General features: G+C 51.4%; 1 non-coding gene across 1 annotated transcript; it reads left to right on the top strand.

Moving 5' to 3' along the window:
- The first annotated feature begins 11,290 nt into the window (after positions 1–11,290).
- Positions 11,291–11,362, top strand: TRNAE-UUC (transfer RNA glutamic acid (anticodon UUC)). Its single transcript has one exon. It is a non-coding gene; the product is annotated as a tRNA-Glu (tRNA).
- The last annotated feature ends 4,401 nt before the right edge of the window (positions 11,363–15,763 follow it).

The following is a 15,763-nucleotide window of genomic DNA, read 5'->3' as shown; positions in this document are numbered from 1 at the left end:
ACAATTTAACATAAAGGTCCAGAACATATGTATCTTTAGAAAAATTCAAGCTGTTGGGAGAGTTTAGTGCCAAAAACAAAAATCACCCTCTCTCCCACCCCTTCCCCAGATAACCATGGTCAATGGACTGTCGTCATGAACCTACACATACATCAGACACATGCACACATGGCCTGGTGACACAAAGAAGATGCTGCTGGGTGTCTTGTCTTGTAGCTGGCTTTTGTCCCCTCCCTTCACAGTCCCTGGAAAGAAGGTGGCATCTCTATACATCCTCCCCTGGAAATCTGAGATGTGGTGGCTTCGTTCAAGGCCCCAGCCCATACATAGCCTGGAACATTCTCCCTGCCACCTGAATCTGGGCTGCAAAGGTGTCTCCTGGGCGGGGGGAGGAGGCCTGGTGGCAGCTGGGGACCAGGTGGGGGCCAGGAAGGTAGCGGGGAGGGTCTCCTCTCCTGGGAGGCCTTTGCTCCTTTCCTCCCTCCCCCCATGACCTTGAATGATGCCAACCCAGACTGTGCCATGCTGGGGATTTCAGGAAAGCATCACTCAACCCTCATTTCTTTCTATAAAAACCACTCCATTCTTCAGTGATTCCTCAGGGCTACATCTCCTTGGTCAGTGACTTTTAAAATAATTTTCTCCCCTTTTTTGCCCAGCTGCCCCCCCACCCCCACCCCCTTCTCTTTTTCTCTCCCCACCCCCCCCCCCCCCCCCCCCCCCCCCCCCCAGCCACCCCGCCCCCGGCTCACAAAGCTTTCTAAAATGCTTAAGAATAAGATGCAGACTTGGGGGAGGGCAGGAGGGGAGGGGCCTGTGGGGCCCATGGGAGCCGGGGTGGGACAGGCCAAATTCTTCAGGGGTTGGATTTCCTCCAGGTCGGCTTTCCGCGGTGTCTCTCCACCTAAAGAAAACAAACTGAAATCCAGTCCAGGCGGCTACCTTGGGGTCTTTTCACCTGGTGGATGGATGGTGCGGCCTGCTCCCTGGGAAGGCAGCTGCGGCCAGGATCTGGGGGGCATCTTGTGACCCCCATTGTGTCTGCAGACTCTCAGCTGGGGACTCAGTATAGGGTGCAGCCAGGAGACCTGGGGACAGGCCAGTCCATGGCATCGGACCTCTGCTCTTACCCAGAACCCCATGCTCCTAAGGGCCTCACACTTTGTTTCACGCTCTGCTGTTGCTGTCTTGAAATTCTTAATACATTTTCAAACAAGGAGTCCTGCGTTTGCATTTTGCACTGAGCCCAGCAATCAGGCAGCCATGTTTTCCTGGGGGCCTAGTCATAGCCTCAGCCATGTCACCTTGGGCCTGGCACACTCATTCCCTCTCGGAACTTCAGTTATCCCAGCTGCAAAATTGGAGGACCTATTTGCAACTGGCTAGGTGGAATAACTTATGTGGAATGATTTTGGGGGTACCACCATTCCTTCCCCAAATCTCTACTTTTGAACTCATCAAAATGCCTGACAGGCTGTCATTCCAGTCACTTACTCTCAGAGCAGAGTCCCTGGGACAGCAACATCAGCTTCACCTGGGAACTTGTTAGAAATGCAATTTCTTGGGTCCACTTAGACCTTCTGACTCAGAAACTCTGAGGGCGGACCCAGCAGTCTGTGTTGTAATGAGCCTTTGCAGGGGATATAGATGTTGACAGTCTCTGCTGAACTATGGGATCCCAGCCTGGGAGTCAGGGAACTGAGAGCTCCTTCTGGGTTCAGATAACCACCTTGTGACCTCAAGCAAGTTCCTTCCCTGATCTAGGTCTCAGCTTCCTCATCTGTAAAATGGGCAGGTCGGATCTACTTTGCCGGTGGCTGTGAGGGTGACACGCTGCCTTGTGCGCAGTCTAAAGCATCCCAGGCCAGATCAGTTTTAAAACACTTTTGTGTGTGTGTGTGTGTGTGTGTGTGTGTGTGTGTGGTACGTGGGCCTCTCACTGTTGTGGCCTCTCCCGTTGTGGAGCACAGGCTCCGGACGCGCAGGCTCAGCGGCCATGGCTCACGGGCCTAGCCGCTCTGCGGCATGTGGGATCTTCCTGGACCGCGGCACGAACCCGTGTCCCCTGCATCGGCAGGCAGACTCTCAACCACTGCGCCACCAGGGAAGCCCTAAAACACTTTTATGAATAAGGAAATGAATGGCTCTGACCCCCCTGGTTACCTGTGTGGGCTGTCAGCACTGACCTCGGTACCTGCAGGTCACCCTCTCCTTGGTGCACACTGGAAGCTGCTCTAACCCCTAGAAAAGGATTTGGTTGGTTTGTTTTGGGCAACTAATAAATGATGAGGGTGGTAGAGAGAAAGCTGGACTTTTGAGTCCTATTTCTCTTCTTTAAAGAGAAATGCAATTGAGCACATTTATAAACTTCTCCGAACCTCAGTTTCCTCATCTGTAAAACGGGGAGAGTATTACCCGCCTTTCAGAGTTGCCGTGTAGGTAAATAAAATAATGATTAGGAAGCGCTCAGCCAGGAACTGGAGTGAAAGTGTGGATCAATAAAACATTCATATGATCACTGTTACTAAAAGATCATCATCAGTACCTTGTTTTAGAGGGGCAGGGATTCTAAGAGCTAGAGTCTCCCTCTTGGAGAGTGTCATCTGAGCAAAAAACCTTGAAAGTAGAGACACCAAGACGCTAAGACCCCTGCAGTCCGTCCCTGCCCACCCCAGGTCTCCCTCCATCCTCACAGAAGCCCCGAGGAAGGCTGGGCATTCAAGACTCCACTTTCCAGGAGGACCGCAGCCCCAGGAAGGGGCTGCAGTTGCCCAGCCAGGAGGTGCAGACCCCGTCTCAGCTGCTGTCAGCCCAGCTCTTGCCAGATTCCCCCTGGGCGGGGGAGGATGGGGTACATGGATAGTTTGATGTGTGCATTTTAAGGCACCTCCACTCTCAGAGTCAACAGAGGCTGCAAAGATGACCACAGAGAGAGATGCTCCTACAGCAGAGTGATGGAGCAGTCTATGGGTGGGTGCTCCCCCCACAGGTGGGGGCCTGGGCCTGGGGAGGCTGAGAGTGTCCAGGAAGCACAGAGAGCAGGTCAGCTGGTGGCCCTGGTACCTCCACCCTCAGTGGGAACAGATTGGGGATGACAAGGATGGGGGGAGGGAAGGGGGAACAGAGGAGGCAGAGTCCCTAGGACTTGGTGGCCAGGGGCAAGGGTGAAGGGGCAGGGGAAGGGAAGCTACACAAAGGCAGCCTTGGGGGAGGGGAGGGAGGGAGGAGGGGCATGGGATCCCCATGTGTTTTGAGTTCTGAGCTGGCTGCAGCTCTGAGCCCTGTTTGCTTTGGAAGGGCCTCCAGTTAACTCCTTCCTGCCTAGCGGGGCGCCCGAGGCTGGATGGAGATGGAGAGGGCTGGCTGCTGGCAGGTGGTGGCCAGGCCAGGAGGCTCCAGCTCATTTTTCATACCTGGTAATCCAAGGGGTGTTGGTGTGATGGCAACAAGGACCCCCGCCAGGGCTGGGACTAGGCGCCTCCTTAAAACTTGTGCCCTGGGCACCTGGCTGGCCTCACTCCAGTCCTGCTCTGGCCCTCACCCCTGCTCAGATCTTCACACCCGCTCAGCTCTCTGCCCGTGCTGTGCACACTCACCAACACATAGTCACACTCGTTTTCTCCCCTAGCCTGCACCACGCCCTCCACGGGATGGGGAAACTGAGGCTTGGAGAGTGGCAGGGACTTGCCCTGGGTCACTCTGTAAGTGGATGAGCCAGAATTCAAATTCATGTCTCTTGGGCTTCAGGGGCTGGTTTAAAAAATCCACCCCATTCTCCAGTCCTGGGTGTGGCCATGGGTCCAGCTGGAGGCCCAGAGGGTCCTCACCCCCATCTCCCGTCTCCCCTCCGTTGGGGTTGAGCCACCACTCCCAAGTGTCTTTTGTCCACACTTGGCTGGAGTTCATCCTCTGCAGTGAATCTTTTGAGCTAGAAAAATTGCAACACAGACTCTAAGGGCTTGGAGGAGTGCAGGAAGGGGGACCCTCCACCCCTGGACACCCTCAGACAGAGGGCGACCCCAGCAGCCACCTCTCAGATGTCTTCCTTGGGAGACCCTTCAAAGGCTGTCATTTTGTTTCTATCCACATCTTAAATTTTATTTTTTTATTAATAGACTGAAAGGAGGTGACCGAGGCCCCAGGGCTATAATGACAAGAGCTAATATTTACCGAGTGCCTGTTACGTGCTAGGTCCTGTCATCCCCATTTCACGGATGAGCAAACAGAGACCCAGAAAGTTGCTGCCGTTCAGCCCCACTATCTTGTGGCCAAGCCAAGAGTTTGAGCCTGGGATGGGCTAGATGCTTAGTAACTCCTACAGCTGCATCACCCATTTGGGGTTCTTCCTGGCGCCCCTAGGACCTCTAAGCAGCTCTTCACGGGGTTGGGTGGAGTCAAAGTTTGTTGACTGAATCATCACACAGAAGGGCCTCTGTCTGAAGGGCAACTCCAGACTTCTTTTCTTCTCCGTTTGGGGGATTCTCAAGGTCACCACTGGTAGTTATCGAAGCTCAAGAGAGACTGGATTTCAGGGTCAAGTTCTTCCCACCTCCTGATCTCAACAATCATAAAGTTTTCCTTGCCTCTGAAAACAGCTCTGATGGCTTTGCTGCTGGAGAGAACCAAGGGCTTTCTTAATCCAAAAGAAACGACGTTGTCTGGGGGAAAGGATCCTTTCTCGGGAGTCAGGCGCCCTGGACTCCCGTTCTGTGCCCCTCATCTATGGCTTTGGGCAAAGCCATCAAGATCTCTGGACTTGGGGGTTCCCCACCAGGAAGTGGGGGACGACTCTCAATCCAAGGAAACAGAATGCGTCTTGAAGAGCCTACTGCAACTTGGAATAGAATCTAATATGCTCGCTTAGGAACATGTCAAGGAAACTTGGGGCAGGACGGCAAAGTGAGACTTCCTGGGTCTCTTTGGCCTCACTTTCCTTCTCTGAAAATTGGGGCGACAGTACCCACCCCACTAGAGCTGGTGAGCTAATGGATGGAGGGACCTTGGCGCAGCTCTGGTACCCAGCAGGTGTGCAGGGACTCAGAGCAATCAGCTAAATGCTGTTCCTCCAGCAGACAGTCCAGTTATTAGGGCAGGAAGGTCCTTAGAGAACCTTGGTTTACTTTGTGATTGGGGAAACTGGGGCTCAGCATGGAGGGGACTTTTCTAGGGCTCAGAGGAATGAGTGACACAGCAGGGGCCAACATGCACGTCTCCTAAATCTCAGTCCCAAAGTCTTACTTCCCAGCAGGCTGGGCCCCATCAAGTGAAGATGCTCATTGGCGTTTACACACAGTGGCATTCACACCACTGCACACTTAGCTCTTGCACGTGAAGTTTCTTCTAATTCTGACAACACCCTATGAGGCAGGTGCTATGGTTACTGCCGTTTTACAGGCACGGGACCTGAGGCTTGGAGGCCTTGAGTGGCAGGACATTTGGGTTGTGGGGCACCTGTAATTCTTGCAGTGGGTCAGTGGCAACTCTCTGCCTTTTTCTCCCACTGGAACAAATCCACTGGAAGGCCAGGGAGGGACGATGATGTCATTAGATTCCACACTCAATGAAAAGAAACAGGAACTAAGTCAGTCTTCGGTGTCAGCACTTGGACTGCTATTGGCAACAAATGGTTCAGGACATAGTTCACAGCCAAGGGTACCAGGGTGGGCCTTAGTCATCATGTGCTAAAAATCAGAAGTGACGCTGACATCTGCAGGGCCCCAGAGCCACGCAAGGGACCAAGGTTAGGTAAACGTGGGGGGCTTTGTGGAAAGATCTGGGGTGTATAGACAGCAATGCAAGGTGGGCTTCTCTGTGACCTCAGGTGAGTCACTTGGCTTCCTCAGATCTTGGTCTCCTCATTTGTGAAATGAAAGGGTTTGGATCAAACAATACCTAAGTTCCCATCTGACTCCAGTGCCCAGGACAGGGTACCTTATAGGTGGGTTAAGAGGGTGGGCATCGGAATCTAGCAGTCCAGATGAAAAACCCATCCTCTAAGAGGCTCAAGCAAAACAAACCAAAACAAATTTTAAAAATTAAAAACACAAAAGAACAGGGGGAGTAGGGAATAAAAATATACTAGCTACAGTCATTGGCATAAGTTTCAGGAATGGATTGATCCAGATGTTCAAATGGGGTCACAAGGGCTCCATTTCTCTGCCTCTCTAGGCTTCTGCTGTTTTGGCATCAATCAATATGAATGAACACAGAGTAAAATTGGGACCATCATGCACCAGCCCATTAATTCCAATTCTATTCCCCTCTCAAGAGATCAATTCATTCAATACCTTGATATGTCCTTCCAGATCTTTTTTTTTTTAAGTAGAAAAGGATAGCTTTATTGCTTTGCCAGGCAAAGGGGGACACAGCGGGCTCCTGCCCTGAAAAACTGTGTCCCCAGATCTTTTTTAAAAGTGTTTTCATCTATTGCCCACACTCCACAGCATGGTTTAGCTTTTTCACATACATGAGACTGTACTTTACGTGTAATCATTATATTTGACAGAGCCTTTAATGTTCACCTAATATCTACGTACTCCCCCAATTTCCTTGCAAGTAGGCAGAGCATGTGACCTGCAGCCAATGGGCGATGTGTGCTAGAGGGGGTGTGAACCCTTTATGCCTATTCCTGCTGTAGTGATCATGGGGCCAATATTGAGAGAGTAGAGCCCCTCGGTAGACTCACCCTGGATCCCTGAGTCACTGCATGGAGGGTAGCTACCCTGGAGAAGGACTGAACTTACATCAGACTTTGTATGAGTAAGAAATGAACCTTTTTTGTATTAAGCCCCTGAAGTTCTGGGGCATATTTGTTATTGCAGCGTAGCCTGACCTATGCCAACTAATGCATCATGTAGCTTTGTTTGTTTTATGGACACCTTTCCCTGCCCTGACTCATAGATAGAGCTCACTCTTTTTAATATCTGCATAATATTCCACAACTTCCACAGCATGGCTACACCTTGGCTTATTTGACCAGTCCTCATTAAACAATTTGTAGATTATTTCCATTTTTATACTATTACAAACAATGGTGCTTAAACAATGCTATCGTAGCCTTGTACATCCTTATACTTTTTTGTGCACATTGCTTGCTGGGTCAGTGGGTGTGTGCATTTAACATTTCTATAGATATTGCCAAATTACCCACCAAAAAAATAATACCGGTTTTCCTCTCATCAACAGTTTTTGAGAGTGCTTGCTTGCTCTGCCCTTACTATAATATCCTGAATGAAGGATATTATTGATCTTTTTATTTTTGTCAATGTGGTAAAAGAGGGGGTCTCATCTGAATTTGTGTTTCATAGCAAGTTTTTTTGTTTTTGTTTTTTTTTCCCCCTTACACAACGTATTTATTTATTTATTTATTTATGGCTGTGTTGGGTCTTCGTTTCTGTGCGAGGTCTTTCTCTAGTTGTGGCAAGTGGGGGTCACTCTTCATCGCGGTGCGCAGGCCTCTCACTATCGCGGCCTCTGTTGTTGCGGAGCACAGGCTCCAGACGCGCAGGCTCAGTAATTGTGGCTCACGGGCCCAGTTGCTCCATGGCATGCGGGATCTTCCCAGACCAGGGCCCGAACCTGTGTCCCCTGCATTGGCAGGCAGATTCTCAACCACTGCGCCACCAGGGAAGCCCGCAAGTTTTTTTTTTATAGGGTTGGATTTTCCAGCTATCCTGGCAGCTTACCCCTACTTGTTTGGGAGAGAGAGATTCTGACTCCCAAAGATAGATTCTGGGGATGCACACACACACACACACACACACACACACACACACGGACAGGGAAGTGAGACAGACATGATGGAGGTAATGAGAGATGCTGAGACACAGGTATAAAGGTAAATTCTGAGACTCTTACATGGCGGAGCTGGAGACACCCAAGAGAAGAGAGAGAGAGAGTGAGAGAGAGCAATGTACCCGTCTCCTGCTTCTCCTCAGGTTCCCACACAAGCTCCCCCATCAGTCTCACTCAAGAAGCAGGGCTCAGATCCCAAAGCTGGACCCCCATCACCTTTGCAGCCAATAGCTGGGGGACCAGCCAGCATTTGGATCAGGGCTGGGGCTGGGGAGAGCTTCTGGCTCTGTTCCTGTTGGCCTGGAGTCATGAGCCTGGCTTGTTTGTATCGTTCTTCATGCTTCTTTCCCATATCTTGGTGGTTTTGGCTCTGAGCTAACCCCCTCCCAGCCAGGGAGGAGATAACTACACTCGGTCTGGGCCTCTGGGGCACTGGGAAGGACGGCAGGAAATAGCCAGAGCATTACACGCCTCCCTGCCCTCCGCCGTCCGATCTCATTTTCATAAAGGGTGGAAAAAGAATGGGGTTGTTCAGGGAGGCTTGAACATTCGGAGTTGCTTCCTGTTTTCTCTCAAATTAATCCTTTTCCGCAAGACACCATCTCTGGGCCTGTCAAACCCTGTCTTCTGCTGGGTGTGTGTCCTGCGTGTCTACACAGGCCCGTGCAGATGTGCACACACTTGTGTGCTCTGGATTCAATGAGCCAGTTGACAAACAGACCTCAGGAACACTCGAGGTGGACCCCTTTTCTCTTTAGATTCTTGCAACCTCCCAAGAAAGAAAGGAGTCAGCCAGACGCCTCTTCTTACATGCACCTACCATGTGGGGTGCAGGACCCAATAGTATATAGTAGGAATGAATGATTGAACTGGGGCTACCCTTCTATTATAGAACTGGGAGCAACTATGGTCCGCAGAGGACAAGAGACTTTCCAGAAGTTATGCAGAGTGTCCGTGGCTGCGTGAAAAAGTGGAACCCAGTCTTACCGGATCCCTCCTACAAAGTTTATCTTAGGATATTCAAAGAAACCAACAATTACTGAACAATGACTTCACATGTTTATTTCTTAGGAGCAATCTATAAAAAAAGGAGCCATGATTTCTCCGACGTTATTGATGGAGAAACAGGTTCAAGGAGGTTAGAGCTGACTCAGGGTCATTCTGTGGATGATCCAGGATTTGAGAGTCGAGGAGGCTGTTTCCAAAAACTGATTCTTTTGTTCATAGGGCAGGCCAGTAGCTGGTGACGGCAGAGCTACCAGGCCAGGGTGCCCAGGCAGTGAACAGCATTTCCGGTTGAGCCCAATTGGCCACGTTGTTGGAAAACAGAAGAAACGTGTAGAGGTTCCCAGAGGCGTGGGGTGCCCACTGCAGCTGCATTGGGGGCCACACCTTCTCTGAATCCCCAGTCCTCCCTGTGGCCTCCCCCCGGGCTGACACTCACATCCTTGTGCACACACACACCCACTCTCACACACGCTCACATGCGAATGGGAACCCCTAGGCTGGAGGACTTTGGAACCCAGACCTCGTCTTTATCTCTGGGGTCACCTGGTGACCTCTCCAAATGCAATTACTTTCAACTGTAAAAGGGGGTGAAATTCCTAGGGATGAGTTAAGGATGCAGTGCGACACATCCCACTGGTCCGTAACGTCAGCCGAAGTCCTTGCACACTGCCCGTCCCTCTCTCACCTCAGTAGGGTCTATTGCATCCTTTCCTCTTAGGAAACTTGCTCAGTGCATTCTCCTAGGAGACACCTGAATGGTCCAGTTCATCCTTCCCAGCCAGACCCCATAAGTCCCTGACCAGCCAATAAGCGGCTCACTCTAGGGTGGATGCCATCGATTTACCCAATCAGTGTGGCCAAGGGCAGGTGACATGACCCAAACAAAGGCTACTTAGGGAGTAGTATAGGGTTGGTAGGTGGGGATCCTCCTAGAAATGGGTGAGGGTGATCTGGCTCCCTGAAACGAGCGAGGAGCAGCCAGGGAGAAGCAGAGGCTCAAGCCCTGCTCTGTCATCTAGGTGCCTTTGAACAAGTCTCTGGAATGAAGCTCTGTGGTGTCATTTGCCAGGTGCCATAATAATAAGGAGAGTGCTGTTTTCCAGCACCACTGTGTATATCAGCTGCAAAATTCAAGCCAGGCTGTTGGCACAGACTTGGCGACAAGTAGATTTTCAGTACATGTGGATTCCCTTCGACTCCAGAGTTCAGACACTGAGGGGTTTGGACTGCCTCCTCTCAATCCTTTATTGAAGACAACTTGCCCGATGCTGACAGCAGTTTGAACCCAGAGGCTTCATCTAATTTTAAGTCCCAGTGTGCCACTGATTTATTTTGGTCCATGAACTGTTGCTCGGCACCTGTTGGCATCTTGGAATGCAAAGTCCTTCTAATTTTAAGCGCCCACAGGGCAGGTCTAATTTTAGATGGCTCCTGTGCTGGGGGCTCCCAAGGGGATGCAGGCTCTGTCATTTGGAACACCTGGGGCGAGGCGGGTACAGATTGGGGTGGTGATGTGTTTCAGAGGGACTCACGCAGCTTGTACCCAAACATTAATTGCTATTCCTTCAGAACTTTTCTTTCAGCAGGTTTTATACCAAGCCAAGGGCTTTTCATGTAGCATCAGGTTTGCTTTTCCCTTGAAGTTCAGATTGGCCAACACTTACTGAGTGTTTACTATGTGCTCATTGCTGGGGATGCCGACATGAATCTGACCCAGCCCCGCCTACAGAGAACTCATGGTCTAGGGCTCAGGGGCAAGTCTAGAAGGGTTATAGTGCAGTGTGATCAGAGGCCCGAGCAGTGCCTGGTACCCAGATGCATTTGAAGAAACATCTAGCAAATGAATGAAAGCAATGCTCACGGTAGAAAGACAAAGTTGCTGCAAGAAGGCACATTCCAGGTCTCCTTGGGTATTTGGAGGTTTCCCAGGGGAAGTTGTACTCTGAGCTGGGTCTTGAAATAGATAAAGCGTTTCTCCACGTGGAGAAGGAAGGAGTGTGTGACTTGTATTGTTGGGGCCCCACCTGTATCCCTTGGCACTAAGTGTTTCTGGGCACACCAGCCACATCCAACGGCCAGCACCAAAAGCTCTTTGTCTGAGGGTTTGTCTGGCCACCAGAGTTTGCTCTGCCCTCTCAAGGGACAGGCAAGAAGGGGCTGGCAATTAATAACCCCCCTCCCTGGGAAGCCCTCAACCACTAACAGATAGGAGCTGGTGTATCAATACCCCAGCTCCCTCCCTTTTTAGGTGAGATACCTCTGAGGTGTGTGTCTGTAGAATCTCCAATGCTCCCCAGTGGGATGGAGCCCATGGCGGTGCCTGCCTGTGATAACACATCCTTTACAGCTGCCTTATTCTCTCATTCATTCTTCTGCTCTTCAGCAAGGGTTACCGGGCCTGTACCGGGTAAACTACTCATCCCGAGGCCTGCCTCTGGGAGAATCCAAAGACAATGGAATAGTTAGTTAAATTTTTCTTTTAGGGAATTCCCTGGTGGTCCAGTGGTTAGGACTCTGCACATTCACTGCGGTGGCCCAGGTTCAATCCCTGGTCGGGGAACTAAGATGCCTCAAGCTGCGTGGTGTGGCCGAAAAAAAAAAAATTCTTTTAAAGGAGAACAGAGATCGCTAACAAGCCACATTCCTGAAATGCGACAAGGGACCCACATCAAATATTACGGTTGGAATCTGTCATTGTTGGTCATCCCCATTCTGGTCTGGTTTGGATCAACCCAGTGGGGGAATGTCATCATTCTCATGTTGCAGACAAAGACTCCACTGCTTAGAGGAGTGAAGTGACTTGCTCAGAAACACACAGCCAGTGGGGCTGTGGAGTACAGACTGGAGGCCAGGAGGCCGTGATCCACACCCATCTTGCTGGATGTCTTTCAGGCCCCGTGACTTGGTTTCTCCACATGTTACTTTATGGTGCTGTGGAGTGGCCTGCAACCCCTGCGGGCTGATGAACACCCTCTGTCCCTCAGCCACAAACCACCTCCTTCCGTCGGGGTAGGCCCCAAAGTCCCCTGGAATGAGGTGGGGGACAGTCAGGAGGGTGCGTGTGTGCGTGTGTGTGTATGTGTTAGGGGGTCCATGTCAGTGCAGAAAGCTCAGCCCTGCTGGGTTGGGCCTGGGTGCTTGCGGAGCCCTCCCTGATCCTCTCTGACAATGATATCTCCACTGAGGAGAGCAGATCTGGAGGAAGACATTTCTTGGGCCGATCACTTGGCAAGGACCAAAGTCAGCTTTTCCCCTGCACCCTTCTCCCGCTGCACCTGTTCCAGGGGCCGACAGGGCGGGGAACAACCTTCCTTCTCCCTGGAGGATATCTGTCCTCCTCCAGCTTCACCCCTGTGGTAGAAAGAGCCCCAGAGGCCAGGGAGCCAGGAGGACCTGGGTTCAAGTCCTGGCTCCAGTGTTGATGTGAAGAAAAGGCTGCAAAAACCCTGTGTGTGTGTAGGGCTGGGAGGCAAGAAGGCTAGGGCTCCAGACGCTGTCCCCTGGAGGACTGATCACCTTCCTGAAGCAGGTGGGTTCCAGGAATGCTGGGGAGGTCCCCTCTGTGAGCGTGGGAGGGAGTGGCCATGCCCTGAGTGCGGGGAGATCCAGGGAAGGGCTTACCTTCACGCGGCATCTCCGAGTTAGCAGGGGTTTTCCTCATTTAACCCTGACTACAGATTACAAGGTTAGCATCCTTACCTCCATTTTACAGAAGAGAAAACAGAGGCTCAGAAAGTCTCAACCATTAGCCTGGGGCTGCACACAGGGACCTGGGGAGTGTGGAAGCCTAGCTCCCGTGTCGCCACTGTCCCCATTTTCAGGGTCATATGGGGCAAGCCAAGCCCCCTTCTCTAGAAGCTTGACAGCCCAGAGGCAAAAAAGAAGGGTGGGAGTGAACTAGTCAGTGGTCCTCAAACGGGCGTGTATCGGAATCCTCTGGAGAGCTTGTTAAAACACAAACTGCTGGATCAGCCCCCAGCAATGAACTGCTGCTTCATTAGGTCAGGGATGAAGCTTGACAATGTGCCTTTAGAGGCTGAGGCTTCTGGTCCAGGGACCACACTTTGAGAACTAGGCCAGATGCACTCACATCCTTGTGAGCAGTGACACTGAATGTTGTCTTCGACGTCCTGCTGTACCCTCTCGCTACCCCCAAGATTCCGAGGGTTTTTGGAGAGGCTGGCAAGCCCAGAAGAGGGGCCCAGAACGTTGCACTGAGTTGGCTTTGAGCAAATTCACACGCAGCACAGGTGAGAGGACGTAGAAATTCTGGGATCAATATTCCCACGAAGAACCGGAGAGCAGGGCTGGGGGTGAGGGGGGGTCGAGGTGACAGCTCCCCAGAAGCCTCCGGCCCTCCCACCAGGTCTCAGGCTTCTCACTGCCTCTGCCAGGCTGCTCTGATATATCGGCTCTCCCCTGGGAGCCTCCCAACTTGCAGTTGGTAAACAAAGCCTTTATTTCCCCGGGCCGGTAGGGGAAAACTTCAGGCCTTTATAATTAAGTGTCCTGGTGAAGGGCAGCTGCCGAATTCTGGCGCTGGGTGCCCGTCAGGAGGTGATGGATGGTAACAACACATCATCCCAGCGGCAGCCCGGCTGTGAGCTATGGAGGTCGTATATCACAGCAGGGCCGTCTGATCTTCACTGTACACGGGCGCTTGGGCTCTGGCTGGGGTGAGGCTGGCTGGCGGGCTCCCCTGACCTCTCCTGGTGCAGACGAGGAAGCCAGGGGCCAGAGCAGGCTGGGGTGGGCCCCCGTGACTAGCCTTTCCTGCCTCCCATAGTCTACCCCATCTACCCCATCGCTGTGGGAGAAATTCAGAAGCCAAACTTGATTCTACCCTTTTCCTTACTCCTTATATCCAATCCATCAGCAACATTCCTATTGATCCTGCCCTTCAATGGCTCTGGACTTCATCTACTTTTCTCCATCTCATGGTGGTCACCATCCTCACTATTAGTGGGATGTCATTCCCCCCCCACCCCCGCCACAAAGGTGGCCATGAAAGGTGACTTGCTTTGGTTAATAGAATGAAGCAGAAGTAACAGCACGTCAGTTCCAAGTCCAAGCCCCAAGAAGCGTTGCAGCTGCCACTTGCTCTCTTATGCTCCCGCCATCACTGTGAGAAGGTCATAGCCAGGCTAGCCCTCCAGGTCTAAGGAGGAGGATGAGGGGCATAAGGAGCAAGGCTTTTCCAGCTCAAGTGACTCAGCCAAGTTCAATGTAGAGCAGAGCACCTCCCAGTCCCCAGCTGACCCCCAGAGTGTGATCTATAATAATAGATGGTACTTCTTATACAGCACCAAGTTAGGGGCTTGTTTGTTATGCAGCCATAGCTAGCTGATACAGCCCACAGCCACTACAGGATTTGAGCCCTTCTGACCTCCCAATCTCATCTTATGCCATTCCTCTCTGTGGTTATTGCTCTGCTCTGCCCTGCCTCAGAGGATTTGCCCAGGCAGTGCCCTCCACCTGGAAAACTTTCTTGTGGTTCTCTTGTTCCCACGCTTTAAGTCTCAGTATAAATACCAACTCCTTAGAGAGACTTCCCTTGACCACCCCATCAAATTAGGTTTCCCAGCTCATTACATTCTCTCTTTCAGTCTCTTGTTTATATCTTTTGTGAAACTTGAAACATTTTCTTGGAATTATTTTATTTTTTCCCTCCCCACTGTCTCCCCATCTTCCTTTGTTTTTTCCTCTCTATCTCCTTCTCTGTACTTCAGGCCTTATGATGGCAGGGGCCAAGTCTTGAGATCTCTCTTATTTGCAGCTGTGCCCCTGGCACTGAGCTCACTGCCTGGACTTAGTAGGTGCTCAGTCAGTACTGTTGATTAAATGTTGTCCAGATGTATCATAGTGTGTCCACAGCAGCCCTAGGCTAGAACCAGGTCTTGATGGCTTTTCCATCAGCCCCTGCTTTTGGCTGACAAAGGCTTTATATGTGCATGAATGCTGTGTGATGGGAAGGCTGGAGTTGCTGGCAGGAGCAAACCTGGACAAAGGGGCCATTAGGTGTGGGCTCACGAGGCAGGGCAGGGACACATGCCTATCACGTCACCATTGTGTCCCTGGAGGTCACACCACGCCTGGTCCAGAACAGTCTCCATGACTATTGTTGGGCCAGCCGATGAAAGAAGTTTCCTAACTCTGGGCTCAGATGGACCCCAGGGGCCCATGAACCTTTGAAATGGTGAGCACACTGCAGAAGTCCCAGCTCTAGGAGGGGTTATGTCTCAGGACAGGCCCTGTGGAGCATTAATGCTCTCCTGGGCCTCACAAAGTTAATCAGGTCTATTTCCTGCAGACCTTTTCAGAGCCTTTAATATGCTAATGCACATTGGGACTCCCAGAGGGGATTAAGAATGACTTGTTGCCCAGCAATATTGACCAGGGGACCAGGGAACCCTTTAATCAGGGATCATTTTGTGGATTCCTGGTCTGCAGGAAACACTAGCTTGGAATAGGGTCATGAACTATGGACTTTCGGGCCATATCCAGCCCTCAGATATTTTTCATTTGGCTCATGTAGGGTTTGGAAGGTCAGCAGCTCTCCCTTTTTTTAAAAAAAAATTCTGCAATTCCAGCTTCTCTCAAAGAACTAAGAAGAAGTGGGCATTCTGACTGCACATACCTGCATGGCAATAGCTCCCTACAGGCAGGGCTGGTACTCTACAGTTGACCGTACTCACCACTACTCCCTACTGTCTTGCATTCTGTTCTTTTTATGCATTTCCCTTCCTTGTTTGGCCCTAAGCTTTCTGAGTTTGTTATCTGTGGCTCAGGATGTCACGTGCAGCCAGCAAGCTGGTCTTCACCGTGGAGTGGAGTATGAATGTCTGAATCTCCTAACTGGTTGACACATTTCCTAGGGAAAGGAGGGATGGGCTCTGAGCCTGTCTGGGGATAGAAGATGGCTCCAATGACAGCCCCACCCTGGGCAGGACAAAGGGAAAGA

Source organism: Lipotes vexillifer, unplaced genomic scaffold (genome assembly GCF_000442215.2).
Source record: "Lipotes vexillifer unplaced genomic scaffold, Lipotes_vexillifer_v1.1 scaffold691, whole genome shotgun sequence".
Lineage (NCBI taxonomy): Eukaryota > Metazoa > Chordata > Mammalia > Artiodactyla > Lipotidae > Lipotes > Lipotes vexillifer.
This window is presented reverse-complemented; position numbering and strand designations above follow the sequence as displayed.